This window comes from Corvus moneduloides, chromosome 2 (genome assembly GCF_009650955.1).
Source record: "Corvus moneduloides isolate bCorMon1 chromosome 2, bCorMon1.pri, whole genome shotgun sequence".
NCBI classification, from domain to species: domain Eukaryota; kingdom Metazoa; phylum Chordata; class Aves; order Passeriformes; family Corvidae; genus Corvus; species Corvus moneduloides.
Genome location: NC_045477.1, coordinates 114,181,517 through 114,208,171, shown reverse-complemented (window position 1 = coordinate 114,208,171; position 26,655 = coordinate 114,181,517). Strand labels below are relative to the sequence as shown.

Below are 26,655 nucleotides of genomic sequence, written 5' to 3'. Positions count from 1 at the left end.
CAAAATTAATTAGATTGTTGGAATATGACATAGCATGTTCCCCATCTCTTTTCTCTGTGAATTTCATGCTGAACTATTGTCTTGGGGTGACTTTATGATGTGTATCCCCTATATCTGCCCCATGCCCAGAAATTAATTTTGTGTCTTTCTGTGCCTTTAAACTGAGACTGAGAGGGGGGAGGAAAACTGAGCAAAACTTCTTCAAAGCAGTTTGCAGCTTGTTCAAGGTCACACAGAGACAGAGACTCTCTTTTCAGCTGTGGAGCAGAGTGAGAGTGGGGAAGGCACCCAGCTTGCTTTTGGCCAGTTTTTCAGCTCCTTTTTCTTTCTCTGGAGAGAGATGGAACTTTTGTTTTTCCTGGGACTTTGTTTTTTTCTTTTTTTTCCCTCTGTTGGACGGTTTCAACATCAGAATACATTGGGAGGACTTTCCACCGAGGCCTTGGCCCTGGAGCTGGGCCCACCACCCCGTCCCAGCTCCGAGGAGGGGGAGAGAGAGACTATGGAAGGACTCTGAAATTTTCCCAGGTTTCTCTCAGCAGAGTAAGAGTTTTTATTATTTAGCACCATTATCTTTTTCCTGTGTGTTTGTTAAATAAATAGTTTTTTATCTCTTTCACTTTTCTTCGAGGAAGATTTATTTTTTCCGAACCTGGTGGGGGAGGAGTGGTCATAACCTGCCTTCTATCAGAGGATATATTTCTAAATTTTCCCAAACTGGTACAGCTATTCAGGATATAAGGTAACAGAGTAGATGGTAAGTGGATCTGATTGCATTATGATGGGGGAAAACCCCACGAATTCTAATTATACCTGTCTTCAAACTTTCATGGCTCCTTTTTGTGTTGGTTTTTGTTTGTTTACTTGTTTAATGTGTGTGTGTGTGTGTGTTTTGCTTTGTTTTTCTCTTTTTCATCTCCATCCTTGTAGACTTTTTATTTGGAGCTAAGGAGAAACCGTGTGACCTCTTAGCACAAGCCAGAGTTCCATCTTCTATGCTAGTACCTGCTGTTTGTGCTGCTAATCAAAACTAAAAGGAGGCTCTTTGTTGCCAGAGTTCAGGTTTCTGTCATGAGCCCTGTGACATCTCTTGTTTCTGCTTCAAAGCACCACACCATGGAGAGGGAGCTCTGTGGGCCAGGATCATATCAATTTGTCAGGGGTGGGTGGTGTCTTTGTGGCAGGCTGGTGGCAGGAAAAGTCTTGCCCTGTGATGTATCTCAGCCCCAGAAATTTCAGCCTCTGACCTACAGAACAGGGTTAGTCACTTTCCACCACAGGGCAATGCTGTAACTGCTCCAGGAGCAGCTGTTGAGCGGTAGAACAGAGCCTAAGGTTCTCATAAACCTGGGAACTCCTCCCTTATTACTGTACCTGAAATCCCCGACCCTATTTGTGCCTGCAGGGTATAAGCTGAAATCTCTCAAGCAGAGGTGGCTGCCCAGAAGCACAGATTGTTGGTGTAGTCAGCTGAGCCTTAAGTGTTTTAAATTTGGGCTGTTTGCTCATCTCCACCTTACAGACAAATATTTTTAATAATAAAGCTATATGAATAGAGGAATGAAGAATGGCATTTGACATTAAAATGAACAACATAACATAAAGGCAGGTTTTCCCATCCCTCTAAGTAATTTGCATTAGTGAGAATTTATAGCAGTGCAGGTTTCTGTTGTATTACAACAAGCATTAGTATGAGAGCCTGAATGCTGAACATTTGTGAAATAACAACATCTTCAAGGGTGTACCATTATACTCTAAGTGCTAGTATTATTTTAAAAGAAACCATATTGCTTTTAACATTTTCATTATGCATAGAAGTCGTAATGAGACTCAGTGCTGTGTTTGCTAATATGTCTCATCTGTATTTTCACAGAGGAGAATTTTAAATATTTATAGCAACAAGTGTTTATGTTCAGGAATTTTGCTTTGACAAGGCAAACCCCTTAAATAAAGTTGAAAGACACTTTAATTCAAAGCCTAGGAGTAAAATGCCTTTATCATATAGCCCTAGATTTTTTTGTACCTTGCATGAATCTACAAAATTGTATCTGTTTTCACATTCCTGTGCTTGTTTCTCTGATCCCCATCTGAAAAATGCCTGACCCAACAGAGCACCTCACCAGCGTGGGAGTGAAATGATTGGTGTCTATTCATGGAAAATGCCTGAAAGCTCAAACTGTCCAAAACTGTGCTGACTATCAGATTTGTAATCCCACTGTGCTGAGACCTTAACTATTGCATCTGAAGAGGCGTTTGCAGCACAGGAGAAGGAAAAGGCCTCACGCCAATCTGCACAATCCTACATTATTTACTACCTCTCTGTATAGCACAGCTTCGGCTGGCAGGGAGAGCTAGGGCTGAGAAAGGGAGATGCGTGCTGCTGCTTTGAGAAGTGCAAATAAGATTAGAGTTGCCAGTGCCTGCTGAGAGGTAAATTTCTTTTCCAGAAGCTGAACACACCTTTTTTCGGAAACAGAATCTTTGTTCGTGGGAACTGCTAGCCTGCTTCCATCTGCCACACTTAAACACTGGACCTGGTAAATAATCTCTGCACACTGACTGCAGCTATGACAAAATATGTAATGTCTTCTTGTTATACATGTCTAATCTTCCTTTGGCAGTGAACTTGTGGTTTGTCAGCCTGAGTTCCTTTTCATTTATATACTTGTTTTGCTCAGTGCAGATGAGGGCAAAGAGGAGAGGCATAAAGGGGAATTCAGGGAGTAAACAAACTGTACCAAACAGCTGGGGTGATCAGTTTGTGAATCCAGGTAAAAGATGTCATCTGCTACAGCTCACCTGATGCACAATTGCTGTTCCTGCACTGCTGGCAGGATTCATAAACCAGGTGTTGGATGTACCCATACAATCCAGGTGGGATGAATGTTTGAGTTGATAGAACTATTGAAACCAGCCAATTGCAGGAATTATCTATTTGGTGGTGTGATTTCAGATCTAAAATTTACTATGGCTACCCATGGCCGTACTCTAGTATGCTTTGCAAGTGGTTAATGTTGAAAGCTATTCAGTCTTCAGCTAGATCAGAAAATTCTTGGCCAGAGGATATACTATAATAATTCATGGATAAATGCAAGGTTTTCTGGTCTGGTTTTTAATACAGTGTGTATCTTTCTTCCTTTTCACTGAAGAACAGCATGTTTTCAAGCAATCTAAGAGATTACCACTCTCCTAAGAAACATCACACTGAAACTGTTAAGTTGAATCTGAAATGTGTAATAAATAGACTTGGTTTGATGACATTTAAAGGAAGATAGAGATAGTATGTCTTTTTTCAGCCTTTTTGGGAAAAGAGGGTTTGTAATGGTCTCCCAAGATGCTTGTTTGAAGAAAGTTTCTATTTAAAAGTCAGGCATGCCAAGCATTTTACATAATTGAGACTTACAAATACCTCAATTATCAATCAACACAATGAGAATCTATATTCTGCAGCTTGTCAAATAGCTGGCCTTTACCACAGAAACAGTTACTGAAGGAATGGAGAGAAAATAACTAATGGTTGTTATAAATATTCTCTACAGGTAACACTTTTTTTCCTTGGGGAGCCCTCGGGAAAACTAATAAACAATGAAACTTTGCAGCTACTTCCATCCTAGTGGTGTCAAATACTGAGATCAGAGCTTGCCACATCTCCTGCTGAAGTTTGGCTATGAATCCATGGAAAACCCTCTTTGCCTGTGTCTAGCCATATGCCTAGACTTGCTGCTGTGCAGCCCTGGCTGCAGGCACTCGTGATGTCTCATAGCTGGATATCCTCCCTCACATGGTCAGATGCAGATACCTCTCTCCTTGTGCTCCAGCTCACAGTGCAGTCCTTGGCTTTCCTGGCAGGTCACCATCACCAGTTAGCACTGCCAGACAAGCTGCCTCCTCTCTGGCAAGGGTTCTGAGACCCTGGAGCCTCCTCACAGTGCCACATTCAAGGTAGCCCAAAAAAGCCACCAGGCCATTAGGCTGTGAGCAACCAGAGCAACCCAGTGGTAGTATGGAGTCTACTTCCACCCTCCTGCTGGGACAGCTGTCCTGGGGAGAATGTGTCCCTTCAGCCACTCCTCCTGCAGCCTACCTTTGGCTGGAGCTGTGGCTTCCCTTGTACTTCAGCTTGGGGTGAATCCTCTGCTGAGACTTTTAAAGATGCAGAGCAGAGTATTCCAGAGAAAGCTCACTTTGAGCCTAAGGGCATGAAAATGTTGCCATTAGCGCCTGTCTGTGTTCCAAATATTTATAAAACAGTAGATTTAAGATGTGCTAACAGCTTCTGAGAAGTATTGGAACTGCTCACACTGATCAAAACCACTTCCTACGGTACATGTTGTGCTGTGTCTCGAACTTCCCACACTCAGTGAGTGTTCCTGGCTAGGTCATCAATGTCACTGACCCTAAGCAGATGATTTTTTATTCTTCTTAGAGTGATTGAGACATTCCCAAAAGACACATTTTTTTCTCTTCTGAGAATTTCTATGTATTCATATGTGAAATACTTGTCCAACAGGCAACAGCTCTGCAAGCTTCTGCACAGCCATCGGGTCGTGTTTAAGGCCACTGAAAGGAACGGGTTAATCTTTACACCGCCGTGAGTCACACAATGTCCCCTCATCCTCCGGGAAGTCAAACTCGCATGACAAGGCTAAGGAGCTGCAGAATAAGCATCATTCCCTTTGGGCACCCAAAAAAAGGAACCTCACCCAAACGGAGAAACCTGTTCGTGAGCCGAGACCCACTCCCCGCCACCCCACATCAACCCCCGGCTGCCTTCCTCGGGTCCCGTAAAATACCCCAAAAGCCCATGGCAGAAGGAAGCGGGTCCCTCACCGCCTCCCTCGCCCGGGATGTCGCTCCAGGTGCGGGGGGGACGCGCTGGCCCCGCGCGCATCTCCCGCCAGGTGGAGCAAGAAACCAAGATTAGACTTTCCCGATTCCCGGGTGTTTGGTGCTTTTTTGGTTGTTCGGTTTTGGTTTTATTTCGTTGGTGGTGTTACCCGCCCCTACCCCTCCACTTCGCCCTTAATTTTGCCTTTTTTCTCCCCAAACCGGAGTTTCAAGGCAATGATGACGCAAAGGGGGAGGCCAGTATTTACTTCTCCTTTAGACGCCCCCGAGAGCGGGTGATGCTCTCTGCAGTTTGCAGCGTGTCAGCGATAAAGGGTGGTGGGAGGGGGAGAAGGTAGGGAGCACAATGAGCTGCATCAATCCTCCTTCTGCGTGCCTACCGATTATAGCAGGAAAATAAAATTTAAAAATTTAAAAAGGCAGATCGCTCTTTTTGCATTAGTGAGGAAAAGTTGGAAAGCCTATTCCTATACACAGCAGCATAAAATTCACATTAACATCTCATTAAGTCTAAATGCACTTAGGGATTGATCCAAAGGCCATCAAACTCAATGGGAGACTTTCCATTGCCTTCAAAAGGGATTTGGATCATGCTGTTAGAGATTGGCAAAAGCTCATATTAACAAAACAAAAAATTTCTGACATTACCTAAAAGGCTATAACAGCATTTCCATTCCTTTTTCTGGGAAATCCCTTTTACAGCTGGTCAAATGTAATCACAGCAGCCACCTTTATGGTGAAATATTCCAGTTAGTCTAACATCAATGTGGCTGAGAGACGAATGAAAATGACACCACTATTTCACAAAAATTGAAATGGAACTTTCTTTTTTGACCATAATAAATTATCCATAATAGCAGAGGTAAACCTGAAGTGTTCAGAAGTTAATTTAAATAAATTCTATGTAAATACTATTTTAAAAGAGGGAGAGAAAAAAGCAACTGAAATCTAGTTCAGGAAAACCATATGCTTGTTATGAAAATGTTTTACACAGGTCTGGTGGCCTAATGTGAACTAAAAAAACTAAAATTACTAAAATTAATGAAAAGTACTAAAGTAGACTTTATATGATCAGAACCAAACCAATTTGTTGTGCACAGTGCATTTAGAGAACTCAGTACATGATATCATCAATAATGACTCTGTTTTCATGTGTGGAGATGAAAAGTAGTACACTAAAAAAAAATTTAGCTGCTTTGGGCAGCTTCAAATTCCTTGATCTTCATTTACTCTTTTAAAATGCTGCTTCTAGCAGAGACAGTCTGGAGCAGAGGCTCCAGCTCTGATTAGGTTTCTTGTTCAGATGGCCTTAGCTGGGACTGTGTTACTTGGCTGATGACAGAGAAAGGCTGAAAATTTCCTGTGCATGTTTCAAAAAAAAAAAAAAAAAAAAAAAGAAGTGAAATCACAAATATCTAAAAATTTTTGTCCCAAATATTAAAAAATTAAAACTGACATGTAAAATTGGACAGGTAGAATGCTTTTGAAGATTTCAAAGACTTTCCAAGTTCTACTTCTGCTGTGATGTTTTAAATCTCCTTTTTCTCTTCGGTATCTCCTTTGCTTGTTTCTTTGTGTTGAACATCACCTTCCTGCTGCTTGGGCCAAACAGTGTGGTGAGAACTTCATCTTCAAGTATCTCCATGTCTCTGGCAAACAACCTTCTTGTTCCTCATGCCCCTTAGAAGCCAAAGTAAATACTTCAATGAACAATCTCCCAATTTTTGAGTGCTAGGAAAGTCTGGATGTAAGACAGGGAAGTGATGTTCTTATAGGAGTTGCAACTTTTAAAATATTACCAACAAATAAATTTCACAAAAGGAGGAAGGAAGCTGTAGGTATTGCCCAAAATTTTAAAAATGTATCTAATTTCTACAAGCAACAGTTATGGCAGATCCTGATGTTAACATTAAAGTTAGGCAGCAATTGAGAAAGGAATTCCCATAAAGAGTCATGTAGCTGCACTAATTCAATTTTTACTTTTATTCTTCTGTCTCACTCTAACATCAATTTCCATTTTCCTCTTTTTGGTCTTCAAAATAAATATAGTCTCACTGTCTTTTCCCTCTCCAACTTTGATGGCTTACGTTTATACAAAATGAAAGGGTCTTGTAACAAGAAACTATATATTGAAATACATATTAAAATACTATTCAATGCATATTAAAAAACAATGCACTGGTTTGAGCATCAGTTCATGCCAACAGAGATCAGAAATCTGGCCCTTGGTGAGTACTTTGGAATAACCGCCAGGAACTATTAATCTTGTACAATGTCCCCATACGTTCTGATAGAAAAGTGATGCCAAGGAAAAAGCTCGAACTGGCACCCGTGCCTGGGATCATATTTTCACCTGTCTTTCTCTTCTGATTGCACATCACCTCAGCTTTCTTAGAGGTAATCTCATTTCACTCCTTCAGTCAAATGGGGCATGCCACTGATTACAGAAATAGCAAAGTGTTTTGTGAATGTTTCTTCTTTTTCTTCCTTCATCCCTCCCCTCCTGTGTCATTAAACACAATGAAACATATCAGAAGCAGTGTTTCTTTACTTATGGATAAACTATTGATTTTGGTATTATAACCCCAGAGATGTGTCAACCCTGGAAAACAAAACAAGAAGCATCTGAAGTCTCAGGGGCCTCTTTGAACCACAGCTTCCATGCAGTTTTCTCGCTGCTGCTACTGAAGCACTGTGACATCCCACCTGCTATGCCAGCACCAAATCCCTGCCAAGGCCACTGCCTGCATCCCCAGCCCTGCCAGGCCCTGGCTGGAGCGAAGCAGAGCTGGAAGCTGCAACATCCACAGGGGATAAGCAGACATGCTGCCACTTTTATTTGTCATCATCCAAGGACGCCCAAAGTTTAAGTGGGGATTTCTGTGGAGAACACTTCAGGATTTAGGTGTTGAGTGCCTGTGTGGAAGCTAAAATCCTTTTGTGAATCTGGGCATTGGTTAGAAGCCAGCTAAACTTTATACTGTGTTTTGAAACCAGTTATTGCATGGCTTTGTTTTTCATTAATCTGTGAGGAGCTTACATTTACTTTTAAAACTCCAGGGTGAATTGTTTATACGTACCAAGCTTTTCTCTAGAGTTTTAGTTCCTCTGACAGAGAGCTACATTAAGAAGAAAAAATGAATGAAAATGCAACAGCATCTAAATTCATCCTCTTAACAGAACATTTCTGTTGCTGGTAGTTAAATCAGAAAACTGGTCATTTAACTACATGCCCAGTATTTTAAACAACAAATTGGGTGATTTGCAAGGAAAGCCCAGAGCAAAAAGCCACATTTTAAATGCTGCTGTTGCTCTTTTCTGGGGCCATCCAAGCACATGCTGGACTTTCACAACGTTAGTAATATTAAATGAGAAATTAATTACTTAGCTAGGATGACAATGGCATGGTCTCCATGGTTATGGCCATTTTCTCTCAAAACACAATGAGGATGGAAATGCAGCTCTGATAATGCTGGTTGTTGTCTTTATTTAATGTGAAGCACTATTAGTGAGTCACCCAAGCCTCTTGTAATTTTGTTCAGTTTCTGGTTGTGCTGGCAAACATACAGGATTTTCAAATAACATAGAGTATCTAAATTTCACACCTTGAGACATAAATCTATGCCTTAAATAGTTAAGTGGTAAGTATTGCTTACTTCTATTAATGTTTTACACTTCTACCTTGCCTTTAGATGCCAGATAATGGATACTTAACCAGATCTCTGGGAGAGATAAATACTGTTATTAACCAGAGCAGTGTAGAAAGGAGAGGTGATCTTTCTAAGTCCATTCATTGAGACAATTTAGCTTGAGAGGCCTGAAAACACAGCTATAAACACACAAAAGCAGCCTGGCCAACCTCCAGAGATTTTTTTTTTTTTAAATCTATTTAAAAAAATGATGATTGTGACTTAAAAATATATTTGTTTCTACTTGACTCATAGTTTCTGAGCATGAAGAATACTCATTCTTACTTTACTTGAAGAGCTAGAAATTTCCACTCTGAGTTTCAGCTGGTAATTTGACAAACCAAGTCTAAAACTTGTAGATAGATCAGGAAGTATTATGAAATATTGGAGATAGCCATTGGACTCCTAGAGGCTTTGAGCCATTTTTCCTGTAAAAGAAACAGTGAATTAAATTTTGTGGTGATCAATGTATTAAACCTAATGAGCGACCTCCAGATTTAATGCATGTGAAATTTTTAGTCTCAGCTGAAGAAGATAGAAGGATGTAGGGTGAGTGGGTGCAAAGTGCTGTGGGCTGTCAGTAAGAAACTCTTAGTGTCATGCTGAAAACCCCATTGCTTTAGCAGTGGGCCAAATAACTGAATCACATATGATTCAACAGCACTTTAAACCACTCAAATAATAATTAATAGGGGTTTTTTTTCAATTTTCATTAAAATATATTAATATCATTTAATATATGAAAATTTAATATTAATTTATAATTAGACATGAAACATAAAATCCTATTAATTCATCAATATATATTTTATTAATTTGAAAAATAATGCAAATTACTTACAGGAGCTTACGTGCAGGCCCAAATGCAGCTTTCCTCAGAGAGACTGGTTATCTATGAATATAGATGTTCAAAGGTAGTTTATTGGTATTTATTGGTTAAACGTAGCAAATGGTTTTCCTGTGTTTTCAAGTGTGCCTGTTATTGTGAATGAGTGTGTTGAACATATCACTTTATTGTGTGGTTTTTGTAGAGGAGGACTGAAAGCCCCCACACTCCTTTATATTGTCAGACTTTAATGTTTTTCAAAAATAGGAAGTGTTTTCAAATACAGAGATTAATAGGAAGGCATGGAGGTAGCTAATGTTTCAAACTAGTTTGTTATCATAGAATCACTTGGGTTGGAAGCTGCATTAAAGACCATCTAGTTCCAACCCCACTGTCATGGCCAGGGACACCTTCCACTGGACCAGGTTGCTCAAAGCCCCATCCAACCTGGACTTGAACATTTCCAGGGATGGGGCAGCCACAGCTTCTTTGTTCCTGTGCCTCACCACCCTCATAATGGAGAATTCCTTCCTAATATCTAATCTAAACCTTCTCTCCTTCAGTTTAAAACCATTACCCCTTGTCTAATATGATGAGATTATTCATTATTATATAATATAATTATATAATAATATAATATTATTATATAATAATTATTATATAATAATATATTATTATATAATAATAACTTGGCTAAGTTCACTTAATTCCATGACCATCCTTCAATTAATGAGGACCTGCTCTTGACAGAGGCAAAGGACCTTGGGGAGCAAAGTGATTAATGACCCTTCTCTGCACGGGGCTTTCGAGAGGTCCAGTTCACTGCTCTCAGTGCCACAGACAAAGGCACCAGGAGAACACTGGAGGAGGGATAGGTGGGTATGAATCCCTCAAATGAGTGGCTGCATATCCCACCCCTCCCACTCTCAACCATAGGAATGAGCATTACCTTTCTCCAGTTTTTCTTCCTCTTTTTCTGTATTGGGGTGAGGAGCCTTTGGTCCTACCTTCATATCTGCCCTGCAAGGGTGCAGTGCAAGCTGCTGGAAAGCCTCGAGGCAGGTCTGAGGTACTCAGCGCCTTCATGGTCTGCTTGCCCCAGTGAACTGAAGGTACAGCTTCTCTGAGGTGAACGCTAGTCTTTCTCCAACAGCCTTTGTCAATAGTGAAGTGAGACATCCTTGAAGAGAGGATATGTAATTTTAAAACCTCAGCCAGCTGCACAGTTTGTCTGCGTTCATGCTCAGGAGGGCATTAGATGAGCTGACTTGAAGTACAAAGGCCAAAAGCAGGTTTGGAGAGGTGGGAAAAGGGCTTTCTGTATCTATAGTTTCTTCATCTGGAAACTAAATATGGTAAAGTTGACATCTCTAATAAAAATAATGCAACAATTAGTTCAGATAATCAGATCCAGGTAGTTGCCAAGGAAATATCCTGGTACAAATATAGCTGGGCAGTTCATTGCCAGCATAACTATGCATGTTTGTACTTTTAGCTTCTATCATTCCCTGTGCCAAAGTGTGTCCTTGATCTGACACACAGCTGATTTCCTATAAATGCAAGGATTCCAATTAGCAAGAAGTGCCACTGTTGCCATGCTGCCGCCATTTAACACCATTGTGGGAGGAGAGCATGTTAGTCACAATTGTTCTGTGGACAGGAAAGGTGAAGCCTAGCACAGATTGTTAATGGAAAAAGAGCTAGGCACACTTTTTCTATTGACTTCCCCTTGGATTTGCTCGTTTTATTGTTTGTTTTTGCATAGTAGGAAAGGTCACCAGCACTGCTGTTAAGAATAAATTATCTTCACTATTTATTCAAATATTCTAGAATATGTGTTGATTTAATATGAGGACATATGAGAGACAAAGTGAGAACCTTTTTCGTTAGAAAAAATCCTGATACTGTTTATGACAAGTACCTGCACTAAACTATTCTCACAGCAAAGGAGGATGTTTTCTTAATCCATATTTTAATGGAGGCTTGAACTGAGTGGTTCTGCTCTAAGGAAGTGATTAAGATGTTGATGTGTCTTGGCTAGAATATTGAGGAATATTAATCCACAAATTAATGGCCTTAATTGGATTGAATGCTTGCGAATAGATGAGTGAAGCAACAGAACAAAGGAAAACCAAGATCCCTTAGAAATGCCATAAAATAATGTAAAAGGAGTTTCTATAAACTTTATGTCTTCTTCTGCTGATAGCAAGATTTCATATCCTTCCTAGCTCTTCTTCTGTTGCTTCAGTTTGAAAAATCTGAACTTTGAAGGTCTTACAGCAAGGAACACAAACAGTTCCAGCTGATCTTCATTGCAGTGTTCTTAAGGAGCATCACTCATCATTAACAGAAACTAAGTGATCTACAATTATGTCAATACTGCAAATTAAAGTGCACTTTGCATTTCTGGATTTTATTAATTTATGTGGTTCTGTTTTTTTAGTAAATTATCAGTAGGAAAAATTCCACAAAAATAATCCCATGAAAGTTAACCAGGGCTGCAAAGGGGATGGTAGTATTTTCCTAACTGATAGCATAGCACAGAACATGACACATGCTTAAATAAAAATTGCTGTTCTTCTTGAAAGAAATATTCTGTAAATTATCTAGCAATGTTATTACAGTGATGGCTTAGAAAATATTTCAAGACTTTGGCTGGGGGGGATGTGTGGGAAGACAGGAAGACTTAGAGTAGGAATTCACATGTGCATTATTATAGTACTTGAAGAAAATTGTTAAAAGGAGACAAATATAGGATTAAATCTATGAGAGATGATTGTTACTTTCCCCTAAGGTCATAAATGTTTTGTACAGATCTTTCTAACCTGAAGGGAAAGTTGCCTCTGCATAGAGTCAACAATTTGGTCTCTGGACCAAATTCAGCCTGACATAATTGGGTTCAGTTCCATTAGCTTGTCAAGAGTTTTGTTCACTCTGACACACTTGGATTTGGATTTGAAGTTTTGGCAGTCACCTAGAAATTATAAAAACTGCTCTTTCATCATTTCCTGTGATCATGCTTGCATAAATGAAAACACAATGTGTGAAGAGGTCCTCAAAATTGAATTTCACTAGCAAGACATTTCTGTGATTGGTTACAAGCTTATTCATCTTTATAATGACTTATTCATGTGGAAATTAATTTTCAAGACCAAAAGATTCTAGATTTGAGAGCCATATAAATTGCAGGAAATATGAATTTTTAAATGCACTTTTCTAACATGTTACATGTTGACATCACACTGACTACAAATTCTTCACAGAAATATTGGAAGTTGCCAGTCAACATGCTGGCTTTGAAAGCATTTATCTAATTTTTTTCCACCATATCTGGTGTTGAACATGCTATTCCATCCATTTTTGTAGATGTATTTTGTTTTTCCAACAGAACTGAACAAAAATATGAGTCTTAAATATTTTATGATGCAGGATTCTAATGATGAGATGTGAAGCCAATGACAGATTTTCCCTTTTTTAGTAGAGAAAACTTCACATACTCACCTGCAGAACATGAAGTAGGGTTTGGTTCAGAAGATGAAGCACATTTTTGTTTAAATTTGGAAACTCTAATAAAAAATGTGTGGTAAGTGATAGAAGAGTAACAATGATTACCAGATGGCGACTGCTTCTCTTTGAAGACTTTTCTCTTACTATTATTTGTAGCCACTGTTTGAAAAAGTAGCAATTCAAGTTTTCCCTTACGTGTAAATAATAGTAATAATGGTAATATCTATTAATAATAACAATGAATAATGATTTCAGGTGGCCCAGTGGTTCTAAGAAACTATCCCAGGAATACAAGAGCTATGCAAAAAAACCACTCTGAAGTGGGTTCTCCACTTAGAACTGTAGGTAAATGGTCAGGCAGGGTGAAGCACAGTGCCATTTTCCCAGAAACACACCATGAAGGAAATCAGACATTTTGCTTTTCATTACCATTTAGTTAACTACTCAGCAAGCTGTATTAATGATAAAAATGTGACAGGCAGGAAATAAGAAAATAAGTATGCCACAGAAGCATCTTTCATTGCACTGAAAGAAATGTCACATTTAAAATGTTTTGCAAAATATGCAACATTTGTGACATACATGAACTACAGATACTCATTTCCCCCTTTTTGTGTGTTTCAAATATAGAACTCTCAATGTAGAATTAATAAAGGAGGAAAAAAAATCAACATAATCTTGCCGACAATCAAAGGGACAATAAACTGATTAACTAATTGCACTAGGTTTTCAGATGCCTGCACACTCTTTGAAGCTCATGTCTCATTGAGATGTGCAGTGCAGAAAGTCCATCCCCTTTTCACTGCTGCTTTTGGCAACCTTCAGCTAAAATGGGCTAAACATGGGAACATCACATCCTTTTAATCATAGCTCTATTTAAAAATACAAAAAATTATTAAGACTGACAGTTATCTTCATGTTTCTGTATCTTAATATGTAGCCTGGTCTTAATCCTTCCAGCCTTCACAGGGGATAGGAAATGCTCAACACACCTAAGACTCCATTAGCTTCATCAAAGGCTTTAATATCATGCTAAATACTCATCATCAGGGCCTCAAATTTGAAAATGTTGACTTTTTCCCCCAGTCCAGACTGTAAATTTGTGGGGAATCAGTGAACTATTTGGAACGATGCTGCCCAAACACAGTTGCCAAATCTTCGTTTCAAATTGTCATCAAACACGGAGTAGTTGGGAAATTTTTGTACTTTACGCAAGAAGTATTTTCTCAGGGGTACAGAGATAGTGCATGATTGTATTTATGCCAGGATTTTTATCCTGTGGATGTAGCTCATAAAAAGTAACACTGACGAGATCACCAAACTAAATAGGCCGAGATCAAGGTAAAACAACCTCTGCAGCAGTGACTTAAAAAAGGGGACAAGTGCACCCTCAGCAAGTCTGCAGATGACACAAAACTGGGAGAAGTGGTTGGTGCAGCAGGTGGGGGTGCTGCCTTTCAGAGGGATCTTGGCAGGCTGGAGTGGGCACACAGGACCCTTCCGAAGACCAACAAAGGGAAGTGCCAAGCCCTGCACCTGGGGAGGAATAACACCAGGCAGCAGTACAGGTGGAGGGCTGACTGCCTGGGAAGAAACTCTGCAGAAAATGTCCCAGATGATACCTAGCTGGACACAAGGCAGCAATGTGATCTCACAGCAAAGCCCAGCAGCAGCTTGGGCTGCACTGGGCAGAGCAGCACCTGCAGGTCAAGAGAAATGAACCTTCCTTCCTCTCTACTCAACCAGTATGAGAGGGTCATGGATATACTGCAGTGAGCCAGCAAGGTGCCACAGAGGTGATTAAGGGACTGGAGCACCTTTCACATGAGGGGAGATTGAGAGACCTGACGCTGCTCGGCTTGGAGAAGGGGAGGCTTTGGGGTCTTACCAATGCAGAGGTTGATGAAAGGAGTAAATGTAAGAGTCAGACTGTTGTCAGTGCATCTCAGTGAGAGCACGAGGGGCAGTGGCTACAAAATAAAACATAGGAAGTTCTTTGTGAACAAAAACGTTTTTCATAAGAGGATACTCAAGCACTGGATGCCCTGAGATGTTGTGCCCACCATTGGAGATATTCAAAACCCAACCAGACACTTAGCAAATGTCTCCCAGTGATTCTGCTATGAGTAAGATCTAACTTTAAGTAGTGGTGTTAATTGCCCGGGACACTTATGAGTGTTTTCTGCAATAGTTTTGACTGAAATCAAAGGCAGCAATATATTTGTATAGTTAGACTCACACAAAAGTAGGTATGTGTGTGAATGTCCAAAAGGATGTATGATGCAGGGGTGGGCCATAGCAGTTTTTAAAAAACATGAGTGTATTCAGATAGTTAAAAGCAAATTTAGATGGATGAAAGGGAGCAAGGGTGCAATTATTGATAGCTATGCATGGGCACAAAAATGCAGGAGAGGCTTTAATCTCCCTTGACAGTTTTGGATTATGAGAAATACTGTGTGAGAAGGCAATTTACTTCTGAAGGAGAAGTATAGAAATAGGAGTTTCTTTCTGGATCTCTTTCACAGGATTAACATTTAGATACATATCCAAAAACCACATAATTTTTGAGCTTTGCAATGTGAATCAAAAGCCAAACAGAAAAGAATCGTGCTTTGCCCATAATAGCAAAAATTGCCTTGTCCAAATTCTTTTCAGCAGCAGGATTCTTTCAAATAGCGGTGACTTTTATCAATATTAGTCCAAGGGAAATTAGGTTTTGTTCTTCACATGTGGAATATGGTGTCTGTGCTAGGAGGCTCTATAAATTCTTTTAAAGGATGTATTCTTTGGGATTCTCATGAGGAAAGGCTGATGTGTATTGTCTTTATCACAGTGTGCTTTGACAGTAAAATTACTATCTGTCTCAGTTCATTTGCTGCTTCCAAAGGAAACTGATTTGCCAATCTTCCTGCTAGCTCACCTCTTATTTAATCTACCTGCTTATAATTATTCTTGTAATTAATTTATAAATTATTAGTAGTAGTAGTTTATTCATATTTAGAGATGGACATTCTGACAGTTCCTCTAATGACATCTGGCATATTCTCTGTCCCAGAGTGATCTGCTTGCTGAGTTTACCATAGATTTACAATCTGATCTTACTGGTTTCTACAGCTGTATATCCCACTATATTTTGTGAACTTTATTGCTATAGGATGACATGAAATGTGGCTGTTCTACTTGTGAACATTGCCATTTCTCTAATTCACTCAGCCTGAGGTCATGCCCACACTCTGATGATCCCCTGGGAGTAATCACAGACAGGGAAATAACCTCATGGACACCTGCACTAGGGGATAAAATCTCGGAAATCGAGAGTAGGACTGCCCAATATAGACTCCTTAAATTTGATTTTTAAAATTATTTTTCCTAACCCATTTTTGCTGTTTTGACATTTGAAGCAGATGTGGGGAATTTCTTCAATTTCAGTAGTTGTAACACCTTAGGAAATATTCAGATGGGGAATCCCTTTGTTTTATTTCTCTGCCTGTCAGAAAATGCTGACAGGCAATGAGGTATTGCTTGGGAAAAGGATCAGTGTTCAAGCTTTTTATGTGCACCGTTGAAAATTCCCAAATGGCAGTCTGCCTAAAAAACTGAACAGGGACAAATGAAATCACAAGATTTCAGGCATAAGCTGTTGGAAGAGGGAGTGACAGGTGCAGATCCTCTGAGAGGTCATGAGATTTTATTTAATGTAAGATGCACAGGAGACCCTGGCAGGAGTTTCCAGCCCAAAGTCTTTTCCATCACTATGGGCAGCAAGAGGCAAATGAAGCTCAAGCACACAGCTCTCATGCTGTAGCTGCACAGTTGAAGACAATCAGTGATATATTTGATATTTCATAGCCATTTATTCCAATGTCAAAATGGCTCCTGCACAGTTCCTGCTGACAAACACAAAGCACAAAGTTATGTTGCTGCCTTCATCTCCTGTTTTCCACATTGGCATAAAAGACTGTGGTCTGGAACAGCTCCTGGGTCCAACTGCCTCTTCTCACATAATAAGATGTATTTGAGACTTCAATGTAAATTAAACCAGAATATATATATAGGGATATATTCCCTCACATGTACACATGCATATTAAATATTTTATAAATAATCATAATGATTACTTCTCTGACACAATGTTGATATTCTAACATAGCTCTTTTTAATTGTTCCTGTTAACTTACCAGGAAAGAATATAGCAAAAAATACGATGGAGGGCAAATAATTGCAGATTTGGTTGAACTTTCACAGTGAGGAATGCTGAAGAGATTGAAGGCATGTCGTTTACAAAAGAGATGGATGAGAGAAGTATGATAAATGTTTTCAAAATTATGAGTGATATAAAAAGAAAGCAAAAATAACTCCCTGCTTCCTTCATTCCATTGGCTTTCTTTCCCTTCCAATGAGCAGTAGGCATGTGCCTTGCTCAGGATATGAGCACTGCTAACTTTGAGTGATCAATCATACAGTCTCCTTTTTCCTCCCACTCTGATCTCTGAGGTTTTGCACAATTACTTTGTTTAAAATCTTAAGCAGTTTTTGATGGAAGTTCCTTTGCAATGTGCCTAAACTGCGTAAGAGTGAAGAAATAAATTGTTCAAATAACTTTCAAATGCCATTAGAAAGTTTAAAGCAATCAGTTTTTTCCTAAGTGGTCCAGGCTTTTTAGTTTGTGTTGTTTCAGAGAGATAGCAGAAGCTGAAAAGATATTCCAGTGGTAACCAGGATTCCTGAATTTGGATTGCTACAGAAGGACTGCTGAAACTGAAGCTGTGTGTTGCATTTTGTTATCATGAGAACAAGTCAAGCTTTCATGACAGCATTTTTTATCTCCAGGTTATTTCTAGTGTTTTAATATAGTTTACTAATGATGAAAACTAAAACAACAAATTATTTTTTAAAGCTTAATTATCAAAAATCACATTAAATCCAAGAACTGAAAATAAATGGTGACTATAAAATGGTGACATTTCATGAGGCTAAAACACTATTTAAGGATCTTTCCAAGTTCATTAATCTTTTTCCTTGACCTTTTAGTACAGACACCAACAATGTTTGTGACATTGTAAATACCACTGAAGCTGAAAGAAAATAAAAGTTTATGGTCTTCCATATGTGAATAGACCAATAGATTTTTTTCCACTATATTTGGAGGTCTTTCTGTAAAGGTGACACACAAAGGCACTGAGGGGATCTTTTTTTTAAATCGTTTTTTACTCATTATTCTCCCCTAAAGAAAATAAACTGTAAATGCTTCAGATAGCTTATTGTAAGTTATTTTGTGCTTAGAGTGCTTTCTTGCACATTTTATGACACAAAGGTACAGTGTAAGTTGTACAGTAATTTCCCAGTGATTTTCAGAGGGACTGTATGCAGTTACAAATGCTGTTGAACATGATTTTGGATTGTTGAATGGAGTCTACATGCAGATTAGCTTTCGTGTTGGATTGTAATTGCCTTAAGCCAATTGTACAGTGAGTAATAGCTCAACAGGGAGTACTAGCTCAACATATTTACATAACCTTCTTGAAAAAAAAGAAAAAAAACACCTTTATCTTTCTCAGGGATTGCCTGGTGAGATTTGCCTGACTTGCTTTTCTCTCAGGATTTTGTCTGCCAGTCATTCACTGAAAACTATTCACCTGTAGTGCAATTCTGCCTGCTCAACCAGCACCTGAATGGTGTGCAAGCCATCACTGCAGCACCAAGGTGCATGTCAACACCAAATGGGTTTGATCTTCCCTCGGTGGATGTGTTTCTGATCTCTGCTGTAAGCTGAGATCAGTCTTCAGGCGCTGTTTTCAGCCGTGAAGTCATTTCACTGATCAGTTTTCAGTCATGATGACTCCTGCTACTCATATTACAGGTAGTTGATTCTTTAATCCTCCTTCACAGTGCATTCTTAATATTCCTGAGCAGATGAACATTCTTTCAGGGATGGAAGGTGCTTGCTGACTGAGAGCAGCTTTTGATCAATTCCTTTATATAAAAAGAAGTGCTTGACTAGGAGTTGCAGTTGTGCTCTAGGAGTCATGGGCTGAAGACACTTAAGAGATCAAGGTGTGAAAATGGGGGGAAAATGGGAACAAACATCAGACTTGCTTGGATGCTTGAACAATTTTTTAAAGAAACCCATTCTAGACATGATGGGAATAATTAAACAAAAAAGTGGAAAATACATCTGCTTCTCTCCAGTTTGTATGCTAAAGTAAACAATACCAGATCTGACACAGGAAGAAATTCTCGGGTGAGCAATTTTTCTCTCTCACTTTTTGAGTGTATGAGTGAGAATTTCTGGCTGAAGAAAAAAATGGCATGAATAGATCATTTAAGAAAAGATGAACTAGAAAATTTAGTGATGTCCCAGGATGTTTTCACAGAGAAACACAGCACATTTTATTTTGCATAGAGCATCCCTATACAACTTCGAAATTTCTATTCACTTCACTGATACTTTTAGTGAATATGATATGCATCTATTTATTTTTTTATAAATGCCTGAGCTGTATTTATACACAACCACTTCAAAAGAAAAAGATTGATGTTGTCATTTTATGCTTCTTTTTTCCAGGATATATCTGACATTTACATGACAATGCCAACCTTTTTTCTGCTCTTCATTTTAAATACCCCCAAATTTGTCAGGCTTCTAATGCATCCTCAGTGGATCCCATTCCTGAAAATTTTTATTTTGTAGTGATAGCTTATTATTATTTCAGTCTTTTTTTTTCATATTTTAGTTCTTCATATTTTAGCCTTTTTTTCCAAGAGCTGAAGATTACTATATATTCAAAATTAAACTGCTTTCCTAGCATTTTCCCATGTCATATTTCCCATTGGTTCGAGACTTTTACTCTTCTTGAGTGACAGTGAGTATAGTTTAGCTACACAACCATCTATAATAACCTGTTCTGAACAGAGAACTGTTCTCTTTGGAAATTAACATCCGCAGGCAATAATTCTATTTCATAAAATCATAAGATAGAATATGTGGCTTGAATTATAATGCTGGATTTAGAAGTTAAAAATATCCCTTCGTATTCATGTGGGTCCAAGGCACCAGAACACATGCAATATGAACTCTGAGCTGCATCTCTGTAATATTGATCGTCTGAACTTATGAAAACCAAAATATCAAGAGATGTACAGATTAGGATGCCCTTATTCTATTTCTTAACTTAGTTCAAGCTCTGCTTCAATTATTTCACAGAGCTACTCAAGGAGTGAGATGACAGTAAAGATATTGGTACAGCAATCATCCTTGTTCAGGAAGTTTATCTTTCAGTAGGAGAAGCACATCCAGCTCATCTGTAAGAAAGGCCAAAGAGGACAGAAATAAATACTTTGGTGCTGCTCCTGGGTTGTGCTGACCCTTCTGGGCCAGATTGTTTGTGAATTGTTCTGCTACCCTTGGAGAACCTGGCATCAGGGAAACTGATATGAAGTGTTTGTCGCCCCTCCTCTTTCTCCCTTGACATCTCAGGACAGGTGTAACATAAACCTGATTATCCGTGTTCTGGTATTTACAACTTCATATCAAAAGTAAATCTTGACATTAAAATTTAGCGATTGATGAAACAAACTGATTGCACAGGCAAAGGATTACCCCAAGTGTAGGAGTCACTCAAACTCAGCTTTTAAAAGGCTTAGTATTCATTGTACATGGCACAGATATGGATTTATGAGGTATATTCTTTCCCTCTCCTTGAAGACCCAGATTAAATTGTCACAGCATCCCTGCTGAAGCTGGTACAACACCCAATCTGAGGTTCATAAATCTCAGTAAGTGCCAGTCTATAGCTTTGTAAAAGCAGTCCTTTGGTTCTCTAGTGGTAGTGCACAAAGTCCTCATTAGATAAATGTTTCTGCCAACCAGTATTTCTTGGAAGTGTGTGCAATGCTATGCCAAGCAATTTGCTAAAAAATTCTACTCTTTGTTTAAATGACATTGTTCACTCAAAATCTGACATTAAAAAAAAAAGTCCTGAAGTAATCAGAGATACTTTTACCTCAATCTTGTTTTCACATTTCAAGAGTCGTATTCCTTCACCATGTTACCTTCCACCTCTTTTTTCTTTCACCTGTCTTCTGTTCTGTTCTGTCTTCTGTTGTTTCTCAAAAGCATGTTGATGTCAGAAAGCAGTCAGTTGCTTATCTTCTTTATCCTTCTTTTTCATTATTCTCAATTTCTTGGTGGACACAGCTAATATGGTTCCCAGATACCCATTTTTGTGCCACAGTTATATCACTCATTCTGAAAGGTACTGAGAAATATAAATGTTATGTGTTGCAAATTATGTAGAGATGACCACTACCGCTCACTAGAGAAAATGTTACATTTTATCTATGTTTAGGGGTTTGATTTCTGATAACTGCTAAGGTTTTTCCTGACTGTACCAACACTCAAAACATTTGTGTCCTTTAACATTTGTCCAGCTGTAAAGAAGCTGAGATGGCTGCACCTCCCCCTGTGTGCTCCATTTGGTACACCAGCAAAAGTTGTGCAGAAAACATATTGGGCATGGGATGGGATAGCACAATTTCAGAGATCACTGGTCAGTGCACCAGGAACATGCAGAGGTCAGCTTTGAGAACTGATTGCGAGCTCAGAACACTGAAAAGTAGCCTGGATCTTTAATAAACACAAACTGTCAAAGCAACAGGTTTATATCAGTTTGAATGATGGCTTTGTTGGGGAATGGAGCCCTCAATGCCATCTTGGGGCATTGCTGATTTGAGATGAGAAGCATTGCTTCTAAATCACTGAATGCTCATTTCCTCGAGTTCTGATCCATGCTGACTCTTTTAAGTTTATGAGATCACAACCCAGTGTGACCTGGCTGCAGGCCAGCGAGCAGAATAGAGTTCCAGGTCTTCCCAACTGCAAATTGAATTACTCCACTTGACATTAAAGTCAATCCAAAGTCTCACCAGGACAGCGCTGCCTAGGCAGTCCTAGTGTGATGTGTTGACATATGCCTGAAATTTGTGCTTCAAATACTAAATATTTTTGCTTTTGCTATGCAAATACAATACATGAATGTGAACAATTATGAATGCAAGCAGTATCAGAAGCATTTTAGGATTAGGGTGTTCTGAATTCCTGCTCTTTTACTTGAAAGTGTGTCCTTGTCAATTTGCAGGATTCTTTTGAGACCTCTGAATAATAATTGCAATCTACTTAGAAACATAAGTGCTGCACAGACAGTCCATTCCCTTGGATACCACACTGGTCCATATTTTAATATTCACTATCCAGTGTCCAACTGCAGCTTATGTAGAAATCTTCTACCTTTCTGCCTACAGACATTATTTAATTATATACCACTTAATATTGTGCCTTAGCTCTCCATCTCTGTGACAAGGAAACAACTTTCTACCTCTTTTTTTTTGCTTAGTTTGAGGATTAATTACTAATGTATCTTTGTTCTGAAGATGTAAGACACTCAACTAATTTGAAATGAAACAATTGAGACAATGTCTGTCATTTACATGGCTGCCTAGCAAACAGCATACCACGTGGAGTTTGTGGAGTGCATGTTGTCGGTGACTTTGAAATAAATACTTGCAGCCTGGGATAAAGATGACAGTCAAACCTGATCCTGAGAGTAATCAGAAGGCCACCTGGAACAAACATTATGTGTGTAATTTTCTAATCAGCTAACCCCTTTTCACCTCAGTGCTGGCCACAGTAGAACATCAACTACCAGAAGAACAAAATGCAAAATATGTCAAAAAATAAACAGCTCAAGAATCTGGGTTGTATATCTCTGTGCAGTTAACTACTTTTTCTTTCCAAATCTTCAGAGTACCTATATTTGGCTCTTAGAGTGAGAAGACTGTATGGAGGTTTTTGTCTTAGTTTTAGTTCCTTCTCTAACAACAACAACTGTAATGTTATGGTTAGATTATGTCAGAAGCTATTGCTTCACAACAGAGAACAATGTTTGTCAAATGCAGTCTGAGCAGAAAGAAGAAATACTTCACTGAAGTATTATTTTCCAAGCATTCAAGTAATGTTTTCCATTGCCGTGTGCTTTGGTTTTAATAGATTACACTCTGAAACAGGATTTTGGTCTTTGTGGTTTTACATAAAATCTAGATATAATTTTTAGCAGATAAAGACTCCACCTAATTTTAGCTTAAGGCAGTCAATCTATTTATCATTCTAAGGAATATTCCTTTCCATAACAGTTTCCCTGGGTGAAAGCTTTGCTGACAGTGAAGAACCCTTTCCTGCACTTCAGGATACTCTCTCTCTCCCACCATTACTTCATGGTGTCATACAGCAAATTCTCTTTCTAAACAGGCACAGGAAGGACAGAAACCTTATGAAACGATACTGCCTCAAGAAGTGAACTGGATATGAACAAGCCACAACATTTCAGTAAGCCCAAATCCAGGAAAATAGAATTGCACAGGTGTCCCCAAGTACTGACCCAGGCTCCACCCTGGCTGCTGCTGACTACAGATCGAGGATACTGAAACTCACCCAGCCAAGGCTCGAAGTCGTGCCAGGTTTTTTCAGCATGTGATAAAGGATGGTACTACACTGAGGGTGAGTCATTTGAGCTATTCCAGTGAAGGAGTCACCTCAGTGAAAACATGGTGAAGAGCCAACCCAAAAACTGCTTCATCTTTCTTGCTCAAGCCTGCAGTGCCTGCTCTAATACTGCTGTTCTGTGGAGAAAGTCATATTTGTCAGCTTTCTTTTGAATGTTGATGGTATTACAGGATTGAATGCTTCTTGTGAGGATTTAGAAGCTTCATTTGGCAGCACTCAAGCAGTTAACAAAGCTTTTTAAAATTAAGTAAAACAAATCCTTACTTTCAATCCTCTGTGAGGATAGTCTAGTTTCCAGAATTCAGGCATGACATAACTGAGATACCATACAGTAACACAGTCATATAAATTCTGTTTAAAAACTCACAATGAGCTTTAACAAGAAAAAAAAAATTAACATTTTTATATGGCTCTAAGAAATGAAGTGGATAATTAAGTTAAAGAGAGCAAATTAAATTACAATGTTTTCTGTTGTGTGAGTTTTTATGTGGTATATAGCAAGAACCATAGATTTAATTGCACAAATAAGTCCTTAATGAATTCCATACTCTTCTTCTCTGCCTGCAAAAAACAAGCTTTAATAATTTTATTACTTAATATTTTGCTTTTGAATAAATATTTTAATTTTTTAAAAAATATTTTACTTTAATTATTTTAATTTTTCAGATTAAGATGGGGGGTTTTTGCAAGTCTGCTTATACTAATCAGCAGAAGAGGATAAAATGTTAAGAATGAGGGTTGAAACCTTTAAAGCAAAGGGTTTGAAATTGAGTGCAGTTTTTGGAGTTCAGACTGATAGTCTGCAGAACCTAAAAAGAAAATCATCTATATTTAGTGACTTTAAAAAAGAATTTAAGGGTGTTACTTGCCCGCAGAACAAAGCCTAAGGAGACATAAATCCACAAGCTGGACACCAGCTATTCTGTATAAAGCTGTGCCAAACTCAAGGAAAGCCAAATAGGACTGTAGCTCTGGGGTGTGTGTGGTGCAGGCTGCAGGGGAATGCTGGAAAGCAGAATGTGAGATACAAGATGTGTGAGCTCTGCTGTGACCCCAGAGGTCACCTATGTCTGTGCTCCGTGTGATGACTGAGCCTGTAAAGAGAAATCTTTCTAGCAGAACTCAGTCAGGGACGCCACAAGCAGAGTGACAGCATCACAAAAACAAGGATCTTCAACTATTTAATATTTCTGGTGCTCCTCTAACCCCATCTGAGGAATTCATTGGCTTTGAGCTGAATTACTAATATGCAATTCTGGTAGACTTTTCAGCTTGTGTTGTGCCCTACAACTCAAGGATTTGAATCCCATTCTACCTGGACCAGCTGAAATAATTTATTTTGATGCGTTTTGCACAGTTCTTCAGGCTTTCATTTCCAAGTGTAAAAAAACCTCTTTCTCAAAAAAAAAAAAAAAAAAAAAAAAAAAGAAAAGAAAAGAAAAAGCAAAACTTTCTATCCATTTCAAAAGATCTTTCTTCGCTCTGCAGCTGGAACAGAACCTGCTATTTGCACTGCTCTATCTTTAGTGGTGTGTCACTTCAATCTCAGAGTTACCCTAGTTTGACAGAAAACAGCAACTGACAACCAAGTTTTTAATTAAATGGGTCAATTCCATTGTACAAAATGCTATCTCCAAACTCATCTATTTTAGACAACTTTTCCAATTTGAGCTTCCTTCCAGGAACTGTGAATGAAGAACTAATTTCTGTTTCAAAGAACCAATTATTCTGTTTGGTACTGAATTATGCTAAAAGGCAGATGGCTATTTTCTCTTAAATTCAAGCAGCATGTCTAGCCAGTGGTGTCTTTCTTGATAGCAAATCTGCAACAAGATAAAACACATCCCAGACAATTTCAATTCACCTTCCAGTGCAGTTAGACTAATGAAAAGTCAAGTTTCAAGCTGGAAATAAATGTCTGTATTTATTTACTTCTGCCATAGTAAATTTTGCCATGCACTGGGATAGTTGACGGGGTATGGGAAGAGCACCAGTCCTCTCATGAAAAGTCAGGTTTACAGGAGCTTCATGGGGGAGCAAAACCTTGAGGATATTCTTTGCCATGAGGCTGAACACTTTGTCCTTTACAGAGGCAGTACTGTATTTAACCCCCAGACTCTGTCTATGTCTCTGAAGACAGAGCATCTGCCACCGTAAAACACAACCACCTTGTCTTCCCTCCTACCAGGGAAGCTCTGTGGGCTCCTCTATGAGCAGCACTCATCCCATCCCTGACCATCTCATGGAAGTGCTTCAGAGGGAGAAGCACAAAATGCAAGTTAAATACATGGGTAAAAGTAGCAAAATTTCTTCTTGTGACCAAAATTTGTTCTGGGAACTCATCCTCTGGAACTAAAGAAAAAGAGTTCATCCCAGGATGAATGTGAGGATTTTCTGTACAGTAAATATGACTAATGCAGCTAAAGGAGGGATGTTTTTCTTACAAGTAGGGAAGTGTATGTCCTGGTATGTCCTGGTATGTCCTGGTCTGTAACCTTCTGAAAATTCTGTATGATTTTGTTTAATTTTGATATAAATCTCAGCAGGAAGAGGTTCAGAGAAAGACTACAACTATGACCACAATAACTGAATTCTTGTCTCATGGGATTAGAGCAAAATAATTTGACTTCATTTTACAAGTCAGAACAATTCAAAGGGAGGGTTTGAGGATCACCAGAAGTAAGAAGATATAGTTAAGCTCTAGGGAAGTGCTGTACAAAGAGCAGTGGGCCCATAATTGGCAATGAACTAAGGCTGGGAATGTGTCCTCTCATTGAAGGGTAAAGAAGCTTTTACTTTCTCTGTGCTAATAGTGAATAAACTTTATTTAGAATGATTCACAGTTTTTTTATAAAAACAATACATAATGTGATTGTCTTGCAGTGGAAAAGGATACAGGAAGTTACAGAGCAGAGCTTCTGTTTAGCCTTAAATTCCTTTACTGCCTAATGACTTGTCTGTGTTATTCGTTCTCCAAAGGTAATAAAAGTATCTCAACCATTAGGCTGACTTGTTGCAGGTATAGGAGATGTAGCAGACTATGCACATTTCCCTGTCTTGGCCTTTTTCCCTTTCTTCACCAGTGGACCCCAACTTTATACAGAACTGCCACATCAAGTCTGACTCTGGTTTCAAGAAGAGATGAATTTTTATGAAGGGAAAGGACAGGTGAATGCCACTGTGTTTTTGTTAAGAGGCCCCTCTCCTGCAAGGCCTACAGAGTTCTT

At 38.9% G+C, this 26,655-nt stretch overlaps 2 long non-coding RNA genes across 3 annotated transcripts; both read left to right on the top strand.

Moving 5' to 3' along the window:
- Window positions 1-505: 505 nt before the first annotated feature.
- Window positions 506-26,278, top strand: LOC116440287. Of its 2 annotated transcripts, none has more exons than XR_004238529.1 (2): window positions 506-543; window positions 23,174-26,278. It is a non-coding gene; the product is annotated as an uncharacterized LOC116440287 (long non-coding RNA). The 2 variants fall into 2 exon arrangements; XR_004238528.1 differs by lacking the exon at window positions 506-543 and adding an exon at window positions 10,058-12,946.
- Window positions 649-6,253, top strand: LOC116440286. Its single transcript, XR_004238527.1, has 2 exons — window positions 649-2,537; window positions 2,684-6,253. It is a non-coding gene; the product is annotated as an uncharacterized LOC116440286 (long non-coding RNA).
- Window positions 26,279-26,655: the final 377 nt, after the last annotated feature.